Source organism: Muscardinus avellanarius (assembly GCF_963383645.1).
Source record: "Muscardinus avellanarius genome assembly, chromosome: 11".
In the NCBI taxonomy this organism is placed as follows: domain Eukaryota; kingdom Metazoa; phylum Chordata; class Mammalia; order Rodentia; family Gliridae; genus Muscardinus; species Muscardinus avellanarius.
Window position 1 is genome coordinate 91,746,429 of NC_137797.1, and position 14,033 is coordinate 91,760,461.

Consider the following 14,033-nt stretch of genomic DNA (forward strand, 5'->3'; position numbering starts at 1 on the left):
AGGGAACAGAAGACTCAGAAACAAAGCTCTATATCCAGAGCCAGCTGTTCTTTGATAAGGGTGCCAAAAACATACACTGGAGAAAAACAGACTTTTCAGCAAATTCTGTTGGGAAAACCAGGTATCCATATGTAGAAAAAAATGGAACTAAAACCTACCCTCTCACCCTGCACAAAAGTCAACTCTACATGGTCCAAAGACCTAGAAATTAGACCAGAAACTTTGAAACGTCTAGAAGAGGGTATAGGACCAACACTCCAACCTATAGGTACAGGTAGAGACTTCCTCAGTAAGACTCCAACATTTTTGAAAATTAAAACAGGAATTAATGAATGGGGTAGAATTAAAAAGCTTATGTGCAGCAAAGTAAACCATAATGATTCTACAGAGAGAGCCTACAGAGTGAGAAAATATCTTCACCACCTGCCTATTGGACAAAGGTCTAATGTCTAAAATATATAAAGAGCTTTAAAGGGGCAATTGAACTGAACAGACATTTTTTTCAAAAGAAGAAATGCAAATGCCCAACAAATATATGAAAAATGTTCATCATTTTTAGCAATCTGAGAAATGCAAATCAAAACTACACTGAAATTCCATCTCACTCCAATTAGAATAGCAGTCATCAAGAACACAAATAATAACTGGGCGTGGTGGCGCACACTTGTAATCCCCGCGCTTGGGAGGCTGAGACAAGAGGATCGCACAGGTTCAAAACCAGCCTCGGCTACTTAGTGAAGCTCTCAGCAGCTTAGTGAGACCCTGTTTCCAAATAAAATATAAAATAGGTCTGGGAGTATAGCCTGGAGGTAGAAAGTCCCTGGGTTCCATCCCCCTTACACACACAAAAAAAGAACACAAATAATAATAAGTGCTGGTGAGGATTTAGGGAAACCAAAAGCCTATTACAATGTTGGTGGAACTGCAAGCTAGTACAACTGCTTTGGAAATCAGTATAAAGATTTCTCAGAAGATTGGGAATGGAACTACCATATGACCCAGTGATAGCACTCTTGGACATCTTCCCAAAGGAAATAAAATCAGAATATTATATACATGCATATCCATGTTTATAGCAGCAATAGCCAAATTATGGAACCTGTATAGATGTTTATCAACAGATTAATGGATCGCAAAACTTTGGTATATATACACAGTGGAATTTTATTCAGCCATGAAGAGAAACAAAATTATACCATTTTCAGGAAAATGGGTGGAACTTAAGAATATTGTTAAGTGAGTACACACAGTCTCAAAGAACAAGCGGATGTATGTTTTCTCTTATTTGTGAAAGCTCGAGCAATATTTGGCAATAAGGGTAAAATCAAGTGAATAAGCAGAGACTCCAGAGGAGTGACCAAGGGCAAACAGGGAAGAAGGGGGACAAAGTCATAAAGAATGCAGTATTAGAAATAATGCCATGAACATATACAAAATTGCCAATTCCAACCTCAAAGACTTGTGGGGTGACAGAGTACCTGGTGGAGAGGGCAACAAGAGAGTGTGCATCTATTTTTCTAACACTCTGTACCCCAATATGATGTAAAGTTACAATTCACCCAATGGGTCTGATACCAAAAAAAGATCAATATCATTACCAAATACATAGTGGAATAGTGTCAAACTGCCTAAGCACCAAAGAATATTTTCAATATATCTTTTAGGTGAAAAAATGATTGAGACCTCAATCCACATCTAATATATAAAGTTAAAAAGGAAAGAGCCGGGCGTGGTGGCGCACGCTTGTAATCCCCGCGCTTGGGAGGCGGAGACAGGAGGATCGCGCTGGTTCGGAGCCAGCCTCGCTGGCTTAAGAGACTCTGTTTCCACATAAAAATGTTTAAAAATAGGTCTGGGAGTGTAGCCCATGGGAGTGTATCCCGGAGGTAGAAGGGCTTCCAGGAACCCCAGTACCACCAAAAAAAAAAAAAAAAATTAAAAATTAAAAAAAAAGGAAAGAAACTTGGACACTTAAAAACTGTCTGTATTTCGATTCTCCAGATACATGGAACCAATAGAATATATAGACATTCAGAAAGTGGCTCATTATGGGGGATTCGTTCACATGATTAGGTAGGCTGAGAAGTCCCAGATCTGCCATCTGTAAGCGGAGGCTCACGAAGGTTGGCAATATCCTTTCGGTCTGATCATGAAGACCCGTGAACCAGAGAAACCAAAGATTTAAGTTCCAGTCCAAGTTTAAAGGCCAAAGGACCAGGAGGTCCCATGTTTGAGGGGAAAAGAGGAGCGTCACTGAAGCACAGAACAAGTTCACCCTTCTTTTTGTTCCGCTCAAGCCCTCAATGGCCGGAGGATGTCCACCACGTTGGTGACAGCAGTCTCCTCTACTCAGTCCAACTCAACTGCTGATCTTGGACATACCCCAAAATGTTTTACCATACCTGGGTGTCTTTTAGCCCAGTCAAGTTGTCATAAAACTGGGCATCATGGCAACTAATGAGTTTGCTTCTACCTTTCTGTGGCCAAGAGCACTACTCCTGGGCACAGCCCCTCTCTCCTCTGCCCTTCTCCATCCCTCAGCTGATTGTTCTTTTCTCTCTCTTCTCCCTCTGCTTCTTTTCCAGGCTGTTCTCTTTCACTTTCATGGTGCCATTCCAAGTCACCTGCGACCATCCCGTCCTCTACTCTGTTTTATCTGATTCTCCTCACCGCTCCTTACTCACCGACTTTTCCTGGTTTTTCTTGGTCTCCCCATCTCAATATTCACATGGATGGAATAAGAATAAGCTCTGATCAGAAAGGGTCCCCTTTTCTCAAAAAGAAAACAGATCTTGGCAGGCACACATTGTGGTATAAAACTGGGGACAGAATAATAGGGGGGTATTACAGGACCCCAATCTGGGCTCAGGGGCCTCCCAGAGGTGGTGCCTGCCAATAGGAAACTTGGAGAGCATCAGGGCCTGGGTCCAGGGTTCTAGAGATGGGGGCAGTTTAGGAAAGGGGGTCTGCAGAATCCCAGGAGTGGGAAGAGCACGGGGTCCTGGGCTGATCAAGGGGTGTGAGGGGAGAGGCTGGAAGCACAGGGCAAGGAGTCACTTCCAGTGGGGACTTGATGGTGTGTGGGGTAAGAAGAGGAGACGATGGAAGGTTCTAAGCGAGAAAACTCGTGGAAAGTGGTTCCACAGGGGGAAGCCATGTTTGGGGTTGTTTTAACTGGAAATGGACTGGGAGGTAGGAAAGGCCTGACCAAGGTTACAATGTCCATGGTCACCCCCGAACTGAGTGGCAATGGAGGTCCCACAGGAAGGTGAGAAAGTGAGTTATTGGCTTTCCCTGCAATCACTTTTGAGTGGGTGGGAAGCAGTGACCTGTGGAGGGACTTCACCATGGGCTGTGAGGCCTGAGCTTTCCTCCCACCCCACCTCTGCTGCATCTTTTCCTTTATACACCCCACAGAAGTAAAATTCTCTGGATTTGATCCATCTGGATCATTTGGTGTCCAGTGGAGCCAGCAAGCTTCCATCTCGTTCAAGACAGATGTTTCAACCAGTGGGAGATACAAGTTGAGGGTCTAGAGGGCCACTTATGTGGAATTCTCAGGTGTTTTCTCCTTAACATGTTCAAAATGATTTGAGTAAAAACGCTTTTTGTGAGAGGTAGAGATTAAGATTCTCTCCTTAACCAAATTCTACATCCATCTAACTAGAAGACTGATTGGCATAGGGAAGGCACTAGAAACAAGCTATCCTGAGACAACACCAGAAACTATGACTGCAGCCCTGCTTATAACAACCTAAGCATCTTAGTTATGCATGTAAAAGAAAGCCCATTTTCACAAGGGGCTTCAAGGGAGGCCTACAAGTTTGGTATTAAATACTGATATCAATTTGTCCCCCTGGCTTGAAATCATGCTTTTTTTTTTTCATAAATATAAAATGACCTTTTGGGGGGAGGAGCTATCGAAGTCAAGCTTGCTGCAAAATCAAGGCCCATTCACGATTCGTCTTTAGCTCCAGTAGTATTAGTAGACAATGGTATGTCCCTTTCAGCAACAGGTCAATAGTTGGATGCCCCTTGGAAGAGACAGTGCCTAAAAAGTACTGTTGCACAGAGACTTTTTTCATGGCAAATTAACTCTTCCCCTTACAACTGCAAGAAGACCCTCTTTAGTGTGGAAGACACTGCTGAACTTCAACAGCCTCATCTCGCATCCTGATGTCAACGCACACGTCATTCTTAGCAGGATAGAGGTATAACTTGCCTACTGATCTCACATCAGGAAGAGGGGGAGCTCTCCTAAACACAATATGAAGCATTCACACGCAGAACTGGATGCATATTTACATAGAAATTAAGATGTGACTTCCTCAAATTAGAAAGTATGGGCATTTTTACAGAAGATCTTCTAATAGAATTCTTGGGGCTGAAGAAAAATAATTTATCATTACATACAACTGATGCATTTATATTTACATTCATGATTCATTATGCACTGAACACTGTAAGTCATACGACATACATTGTGAGCAAATAGAATACAGATACGATTTTGAGCTTATAATACTTATTATAATGGGGGTGAGGCAAAAAAAGATGAAAACAAATATGTATTTAAACATTATGATAACTACTTTATATTCACTGTTGTAATAGAAGGATAGCATGTTAAGCATAAAAATTTTAGATCCATTAGCACTGTCTAGATGCCCAGCATAGGGAAGCCCTTTAGGTTGACCACAAATGAGTGATCTAACTGCACACAAGAGTTCACAGAGATATTTTAAGTTTCATAAAGGTTGACATCATAATGATAAAGATGGTAGATACTATTAAAAGTGTTGGTGAGCTATGCCTCACTGAAGCCAAAATACCCCCCAGAGAGCATCATGAGGGGAGGGCATGACGGAACAAAGCTGTTCACGTCATGGCAGTTTGAGAGTGGAGATTCTAAGCCATATTCTACTTCCTGAACAAGAGAGACTTCCATTTCATGATTTTTATCTCATTGATCTCAAGCATTTAATTTCTTCTTTTCAGAAAATCAGGTTAAGTTATCAAAAAAAAAAAATAGAAAACTGAGGTAGGCATGCTGGTGCAAGCCTGAAATGCCAGCTATCTAGTAGGCTGAGGCAGGAGGATCACAAGTTTGAGAACAGCCTGGTAAATTTAGTGAGAACCTATTTTAAAACAAACAGAAAGATTACTTATAGACTGGAAGCTGGGGACTTAGTTCTCTTTCCCATCTTGCAAGATGGCGGGTAAAAAAGCTGAGAAGCAGGACACTAAGGAGAAGAAGCCTGCAGCCAAGAAGGCCGATGGCTGCTGCCATTGGTGGCAAGGTCAAAAAGGGCAACTCCAAAGCTAAGAAGCCAAGGAACGGGAAGCCACACTGCAGCAGGAACCCTGTCCCGGTTAGAGGAATTATTTGATATTCCTGATCTGATACGTATTCTAGAAAGGCCATGTACAAGAGGAAGTACTCTGCTGCTAAGTCCAAGGTTGAGAAGAAGAAGGAGAAGGTTCTTGCTCCTGTCACAAAACCAGTCGGTGGTGACAAGAATGGTGGTACCTGAGTAGTTAAGCTTCACAAAATACCTAAGTACTATCCTACTGATGATGTCCCAGGAGAGCTGTTGAGCCATGGCAAAAACAAAACCCTTCGGCCAGCACATGAGAAAACTGTGCTCTAGCATCACTTCTGGGACCATCCTGGTCATTTTCACCGGGTGCCACAGAGGCACAAGAGTGGTTTCCCTGAAGCAGCTAGGCAATGGCTTTGCTGCTCATGACTGGACATCTTTGCCTCGACCGAGTTCCTCTGCATAGAACACACCAGAAATTTGTCATTGCCACCACTACAAAAATCATCAGCAGCAAGGTGAAAAATCCCCAAATACCTCACTGATGCTTACTTCAAGAAGAAGCTACAGAAACCCAGACGCCAGGAGGGTGAGATTTTCGACACAGAGGCGGAGAAATATGAGATGACAAAGCAGCAAAAATTTGACCAGAAAGCTGTGGACTCACAGGTTTTACCAAGAATCAAAGCTGTTCCTCAGCTCCAGGGACACATGCAATACATTTTTGCTCTAACAAATGGACTGTATTTTCACAAATTGGTATTCTAAATTTCTTACCAAGAGCCTAATTAAATAACAGATCTTTAAAAAAAAAAAAAAGGGCTGTGGGTGTGGTAGCTCAGTGGTAGAGCACTCACCTAGCTTGCATAAGCTCTGGGTTCAATACTCAAGACTACAAAAAATAATTAGCTAAGGTTAAATATGCATATAATTGAGAGGCCTGATTATTATTATTAGACAACATGAAAGAGGATTAAAGATGAGACGGAAGTAACCCTGGATAGTTTATTCATCGTGACTACACAGTTGCTGTTAGAACAAAGTTCCATGTTGGTCCAATTCATTCTTCAACATCCACAAAAAATAACTAGCTAATAACTAGCTAAAATAACAACAAGGGAATTTAAAGAGAATATACTCTCATTGGAGACTTGGGCTCATATTCCACTAATTTAACAGATCACTAGAAGAGAAAACTTGTTGAATATTAGAGTACTTGATTAAACTGGTTTTGATTCTTATATAAAAAGCATCAATATCATTATCAAGTACACAGTAAAATAATGTAAGGTTATTTAGTAATCAATGGTTTTTTTTGTATTTTTGGCTTTTTGTTTGTTTGTGATGGGGATTGCACCCAGGGGCTCAGGCATGCTGGGAAAGCAGGTCCCATCAGTTGTCTACATCCTCAGCCCCTAAAGAATATTACATGTAGGTATCACTATCAGTCTATGGTGTGTATGTCAAGGGATGGGAGGAACTGGGTGGGATCCAGAGGAAAACAAACAACTGCTATGTGCAAGTATGTTTTTATCACTCTAAACCTGACCATTATGTTTAATTACAAAAAATTATACTTTAAAAAACCTGGGCAAAGAAGACAACTTATTGGGAAAAAAAACAAGATCCTGGAGTATGGCTACATAGGCCATCAAAGAAAGGAGGTGCATGGAAAGCGCCTCTGCCCATGTACTGCATGTAAAATAAAGGAGGCGACCAAGGAGTGGATAAGGTCCTGAGCTGTGGAGTAAAAGGACGAATGAGTGACCGAGTGACCGAGGGAATCAATTCACGTTCCCAGATGTCCAAGAATGAAGAGGAGCAGGACTCCCTCAGAAAAAAATGAAAAGCCACCCCACTGGATGTGCCTCAGAGGGACTCCCCTGCTCCTCTACTAACACTTTAGGGGTATCTAAACTCTGTGAAGCACTGACAATTTCCGTTAGGACAGAGAAAGAAAGGTTAGGATGGGCAGAAGAGACCAAGAAAGAGGCAAATGGTGGGTGGACTCCAACAGACCTCCACGCCATCTTCTTCTCCCTTCCCCGTGGCTCCCTGCACTTCCCTCTCAGAAGTCTAAATTCACCATCAGGCGTGGGGAAGTTGGGATTCACAAGCAGCACGATGAAGATCCCCATGGCAGCAGCAGCAGCATTTGGCAACACCACAAGATCATTCAGTCCAAGAACCTGACACAGAAGATCCATATCCTCTGCCCTGGAGGTCCTCAGCAGTCACAAAGAGGGAAATGATTGAGATGCACTATGAAAGAGTTATGCGCTATTGTGGTCTCGGGTCAGCCCCAGCCTGGGAAGCCCCTGTTGTCTCTGTCTGTGGTGCTGAAGGTCACACTCAGAGTTGGAGAGAAGTACACAAAGACTGGTGACAACAGGTCAGAGCTGAGAAGGCCCCTGGAACACATTTCCCCCAGCGTCTCATTTTGCCAATGAAAAAAATAGAAGCCCAGAGAAGGAAAGGGTTCCTTCAAGGACACATTGTGGTCTTTAGAATGATACTAGAAAGCTCTCTGTGTGGCATCCACTTTCTGGAGTCACAAATGGTCCTGAAATCTAGACAGAAATATCCCAGGAATATTGGATCCCACACAACTGGGACATGGCTCTGGAGGCTAAATAGAGGCGCTAGTTTCTCTGACTGGCATCTTCTCTGGCTGCTTGCCTCTCCCTGGTCCTACTCCCTCACTAGCCACCTTTCCAACCCTCTGCTGATGAGGATGTGCATGCCACAGCCTGAGGGCCAAACTGGGAGCCATTACTACACTGAAGTTAAGTTTCAACAGGAATTTTGGTCAGACACATGTATTCTATCCATACCACCAGATAAACAATAACTGGCAGATGGGTTACCACTACATGTTTTCTGTGTGAGATGAGTCCATCAGGCTAAACTGAATGATGCCAGATGGTAACTCTAAGCTAGACAAAAACAGGAGGATCTAAGATAAAGGAAAATTCAAGACAGTTATGAAAGTTAATGCTACTTTTGTTTTCAACATGATTTAAGAAACTAATGTAACCAAACAAAGCAAATTATTGGTCTATGTTATTGAGCATATAATGTATACACAGGTAACTTTGTGACATCAGCAACAGGGAGGATGGGGTTGGGGCTGTATAGGAGCAGCGTTTGTAACTGAAGTTGTGGTGCTATCAGTTCACACCAGAGTGGTACCACTTTCACATGTTAAATGGAACCCCCCTGGAAACTACAAAGAAATCGCTACAGAACATACTTAAATGACGGGAATTAACATGTTTCTGTACAATAATCAAATAAACAGAAAAGAAGATAACTGTGCAAGACATGAGAGGCTAAAAAGCAAAAAAATAAAAAAAGATATCTAGGAAACAAATAAAAATGGCAGAAGTTAAAAGTTTCCTCATCAGGAATTGTTTTAAATAAAAGTGCATTAAACAACAAGGCATAGTGGTGCATACCTATAATCCCAGTATTTGGGAGGCTGAGACAGGAGGATTCCAGGTCCAAGGAAAGCCTCAGCAATGTAAAGAGACTCTCAGCATCCTAGCAAGACCTTCTTTCAAATAAAGAGGGCCTGAAGCCGGGCGTGGTGGCACACGCTTATAATCCCAGCATTCGGGAGGCTGAGACTGGAGGATCGCGGTTCGTGGACAGGCTCAGCTACTTAGTGAGGCCTTCTGCAACTCAGTGAGACCCTGTTTTAAAATAAAGAATAAAAATTGGGTGAGGGGTGTAGCTCTGACGTCAAATGCCCCTGGGTTCCATCCCCAGACCCACACAAAAAGGGGGGGCTGATACCGGGAGTGGTGGCGCACGCTTGTAATCCCAGTGCTTGGGAGGCGGAGATAGGACAATTGCACAGGTTCAAAGCCAGCCTCTCTGGCTTAAGGGACCTGTTCCCAAATAAAATATAAAATAGATCTGGGAGTGTACCCAGAGGTAGAAGGGTTCCATCCCTAGCACCACCAAATAAATAAATAAAGGGGGGGCTGAGGTATAGCTCAGAGGTAGAATGCCCCCAGCATTCAATCCCAGTATCTCTCTCTCTCTCTCTCTCTCTCTCTCTCTCTCTCTCTCTCTCTCTCTCCATTAAACACTCCAACAAAAACACAGGGAGTGGCAGAATGGGCAGAAAATAAGATCTAACTTCCTGTCTAGAAGTAGTCACAGAACCAGCATGCAGCCCTGGTAGGGCCTGGGGAAGCAGTTTTGCAGCAGAGGTAGTGGGGAGGACAAAGATCCTGGACATGAATGAGCTTAGAAGGATGGAAGTGCGAGATGTCCTGGGAGGGAGGACTGCACTGATGGAGCAGGAGAAAGGGAAAGGCAGACACAGGTCAGACCAAGGCCACTGGGAGCTGGGGGCTGTTTCCATCTCACAGATGAAGCCGAGGCTCAGGGAGGCTGAGCCACTCTGTGAGATCCTTCTCTGCCATCCTGGTTTCCCCCACAATCTGAGGCTGGGTCAGACTCCCATGTGTTGAGTCATTTAGTCCAGCCCCCTATCAAGTGCGTCAATTCATTCCTGCGCAGTCACCAGAGGATTAAAAAAAAAAAAGCCCAGGCAGGTGGGTGTGTTGCCCATATTGAATTTCACTTGCATCTGGATTCTATATAAACTCTATCTGCTTTCTGCATAAAGAAAAGGTTAGTGGCACCTCCATCACCAGCTGAGCACATCTGGAGTCTAACCAAGAGCATTGAGGACCAACAACGCGCCGGCCACACTGCAGACTGGGCATCGATGAAGGGATCATTAGTGAATAGGAAGATCATTCCAAAGAAATTGCTCCGGATGCACCACAGAGGATCAAGAAGACAGAAAAGAAAACAACAGGTTCTCAAAGTCAAGAATTTCCCCAACCAATCGGAGTCTGAGAGGTAGGAGAAGGAAATGTACAAGCCAGCCAAAATGGAGCTGGCTCCCAGCCAGGCCTAGCGCTTCCCACTCAAGACAGCATGGGAAACCAGCAGGAAGAGTGCCCACCTGGGCCCCCAGAAGAAAGGCTTAGCCGCAGCTAAACAGCACTGTGGCTCAGTTGTGGCCCTTTGAGCCAAAGCCCAGGGCCAGTCCTGTCAGTGCCCGGACACATCCCTGGGACACAGAGAAAATGGCACCAGTCTGCACGATTGGTCATTTAACCAAGGAAGTGAAAGATATGTACACTGAGAGCTTTAAGAAGTTGACAGAAGGCTGGGCGTGGTGGCACACGCTTGTAATCCCAGCATTCATTTTGGGAAACTCTGTATCATCTTTTCTCCTGACTCCTCTTGGCATGCCCAGTACTCTTGAGCGCTCTAGGTATTCCTTGTAAGGCCCACTTCTAATGGTTTGGGGACTCACTCTACCAAAAACTACTTAAAATCTTAAACAGTAGTCATCAGTTAAGAATAGAAGATGCCGGGCGTGGTGGTGCATGCTTGTAATCCCAGCATTCGGGAGGCTGAGAACGGAGGATCGTGGTTCACAGACAGCCTCAGCTACTTAGTGAGGCCCTCTGCAACCTAGTGAGACCCTGCTTCAAAATAAAGAATAAAAAAAAATAGGGCAGGGGATGTAGCTTGGAGGTCAAATGCCCCTGGGTTCCATCCCCAAACCTGCAAAAAAAATGAAAAGAAGGAAGGAAGGAAGGAAGGAAGGAAGGAAGGAAGGAAGGAAGGAAGGAAGGAAGGAAGGAAGGGAGGGGAAAGGAAAGGAAAGGAAAGGAAAGGAAAGGAAAGGAAAGGAAAGGAAAGAAGAATTTCTAATTGTCCTAATTATGGTTTTTGGTTGTTTATCCTGAAAATGTAGGTCCTCACTTTTTAATATGTGGTCAAAGTTCAAATGTACCTTCCAAAGCTAGAGAACAAGGATAAGGTGGCTATTTAAAAATAAAAAAGAGTGCCGGGCGTGGTGGCGCACGCTTGTAATCCCCGCGCTTGGGAGGCAGAGACAGGAGGATCGCGCAGATTCGAAGCCAGCCGCGCGTGCTGGCTTAGGAGACCCTGTTTCCAAATAAAAATGTAAAAATAGGTCTGGGAGTGTAGCCCAGAGGTAGAAGGGCTTCCAGGAACCCCAGTACCACCAAAAAATAAAAAATAAAAATAAATAAAAAATAAAAAAGAGTAACTTGCCTTACTATTCAAAACCTAATTATGGGTTTTGGTTGTTTATGATATCAGGAAGCAATTAAACCTCTCTCTGCCTTAATTATCATATCTGCAATAGAGAAATAACAATAGTTCTTTACCCACTTACCTACTTACAAAAGTGTGGTGTGATTTTCTTTAACATTTCTATTATATCGTTTATATCTTAAAGCCTTACCTCCTAGGGATGATGTGAAGATTAAATAAAATAATGCACACAAATCCCTTCCTATAATGAATACCACGCCCCATGGCCTCGGTAAGTGTTTACTGCTGCTGTTATTGTCTCCTGAAAAACTTAACTGTTTATTTCTCACAATAGAATTCTAAACTTTTTGTTTGGGGCAAATAGTAAGAAGTCTTGGCATCAGGAAACAGGGGGAAAAAACATTTGAGAGAATGCTCAAGTCAGTCGCACGCCAGTGGAGGCATCTGCACTTGATCTTTCTTCCTTGAGCACAAACCCAGCACTGCCTTTACCTTCTCACCATGGACAAACTACAGTCTGCAAGTCCCCAACCATCCCTTTGCACTCCTAGAGACAGGAAGCTTTAGACTCCTCCAGTGACCGACCACAGTATGAATGAACAAAGTGTGTCCCTCTCACGTAGTCCCAGAAAAGCCACATACTGAGAATCTACTCGCAGCGGACTTGCGGGCACCACAGGAAATGGTTCCTACAAATGCTGATAAGGTCCTATCATGCAATGTTATGCAGCCATTAGCACTGGAGTAGAAATATATTTTTAGACAGCCATGCCCTTTGAGCCAGTAATTTCACTTTTTTAAATTTAAAATATTTCTGTTAATTTGATTTTTTATTGGTGCATTGTAGTCATACATCTCGAAGGAATAAAAGATGGTGGGGACATACGTGCACACATCACCCAATTAGCCCTTACCCAGTTACCACCCCAATCCCTCCCCTTCTCTCCTTCCCATGCTTGGCTTAGTGATTGACTTTGATATGTTTGTTTAATTACATCATGTGCTTTAGAGAGTTACCCTCTTCCCCCTCCCATCCCCTCAATTAGGTCACCTTATTTGCTCATCTATAGTATCTCCTTCTTCATCTAGAGTTTCCCCTGTTACCCATTTCTCCCTAGCTTTCGCATATTAGAGAAAGTATCTGATTTTTTATTTTTTGTGACTGATTAAACTCACTTGTGAGACAAAAATATGTCTACAACTATTCACACTACATTGTGTGTGTGCGTGTGTGTGTGTGTGTGTGTGTGTGTGTGTGTGTTACTGGCAATTGAACCCAGGGGCACTGTACCTCTGAGCTATATCCCCAGCCCTATTTTTTTTTTTAATTTTGAAACAGGATCTTGCTAAGTTGCAGAGGCTGGCCACAAACCTGTGATCCTCCTGTCTCAGTCTCCCAAGTACTAGGATTACAGGAATGTACCACCAGGCCAGTCACCCTACATTTTTTAAAAAGTGAAAAAACAGAAATGCCCTAAATATTTTCCAATATGAAAACGGAAAAATAAATTATATCAATCCATTCATAGAACAATATTTTTGAGGGTGGCACTGGGGTTCCTGGAAGCTTTTCTACCTCCAGGCTACACTTCCAGACCTATTTATACTTTTTTTACTTTTGGAAACAGGGTCTCTTAAGCCAGCTTCGGCTGGCTTCTAACCTGCACGATCATCCTGTCTCCGCCTCCCAAGTGCAGGGATTACAATCGTGCGCCACCACGCCCAACATCAAATACAACATTTTAAAAGAATACTCTCCTCCAACAGCAGACTTGTAAAAGTTTCTAAGACATTGTTAAGTTGTAAAAAACAGTGAGTAGACTTTATAAGTGCAACTTATGACATGAAATATCTACATCTGTGATATATATATAAATAGATATAGATATATAGATAGATATATGCAAATGCATAGAAAAAAGGCCTAGAATGGCACACACTGTATTTAATAATGTACTGTATTTAATACACACTGTACTGTATTTAATAATGTCCCAAAATATCCATGTCCACTTAGATCCCCAGAACGTGAACTTGTTTGGAAATAGGGTTTTTGTAGATGTAACTAGTAAAGTAAAACTGATGTCTTGTCGATTGAGGTGGGCCCTAAATTCAAGACTTCTTTTTGAGAAGGCCATGTGAAGATGCAGCAGCCACTGGAGCGACACAGATAGAAGACAACAAATGACAAAAATTATTAGCAACCACCAGGAAGTCAGAGGGAGGCATGGGACAGATCTTCCTTCAGCATCACCAAGAGTCAACTCTGGGCTAACCTTGATTTGAGACGTCTAGCCTCGAGATTAAACACTAATTTTTACTGTTTTGAGCATAAACCCAGTTTATAATACTCTGTTATGGCAACCCTAGAAAACTAATACATATCTGACTAATGATGATTCATTCTATGGAGAGGATCCATTGAAGATATTACAGTGAGAAGTTACGCTTACATAGCTAATCTTTCATAGGCAACAAAAATAAAATAACTTAAAAATTGCCCACATTATACGCTGAAGTTTCAAGTGTTCCACTTATCAAGTATAAAATCTCAAACAAGTCATGAGAATGTCTCAATTGTTTTCTCTCAATTGC

At 42.8% G+C, this 14,033-nt stretch overlaps 1 pseudogene across 1 annotated transcript; it reads left to right on the forward strand.

Moving 5' to 3' along the window:
* Window positions 1–5,212: 5,212 nt before the first annotated feature.
* Window positions 5,213–6,089, forward strand: LOC308270022 (large ribosomal subunit protein eL6-like; annotated as a pseudogene). The gene has a single exon. The product of its transcript is annotated as a large ribosomal subunit protein eL6-like (transcript).
* Window positions 6,090–14,033: the final 7,944 nt, after the last annotated feature.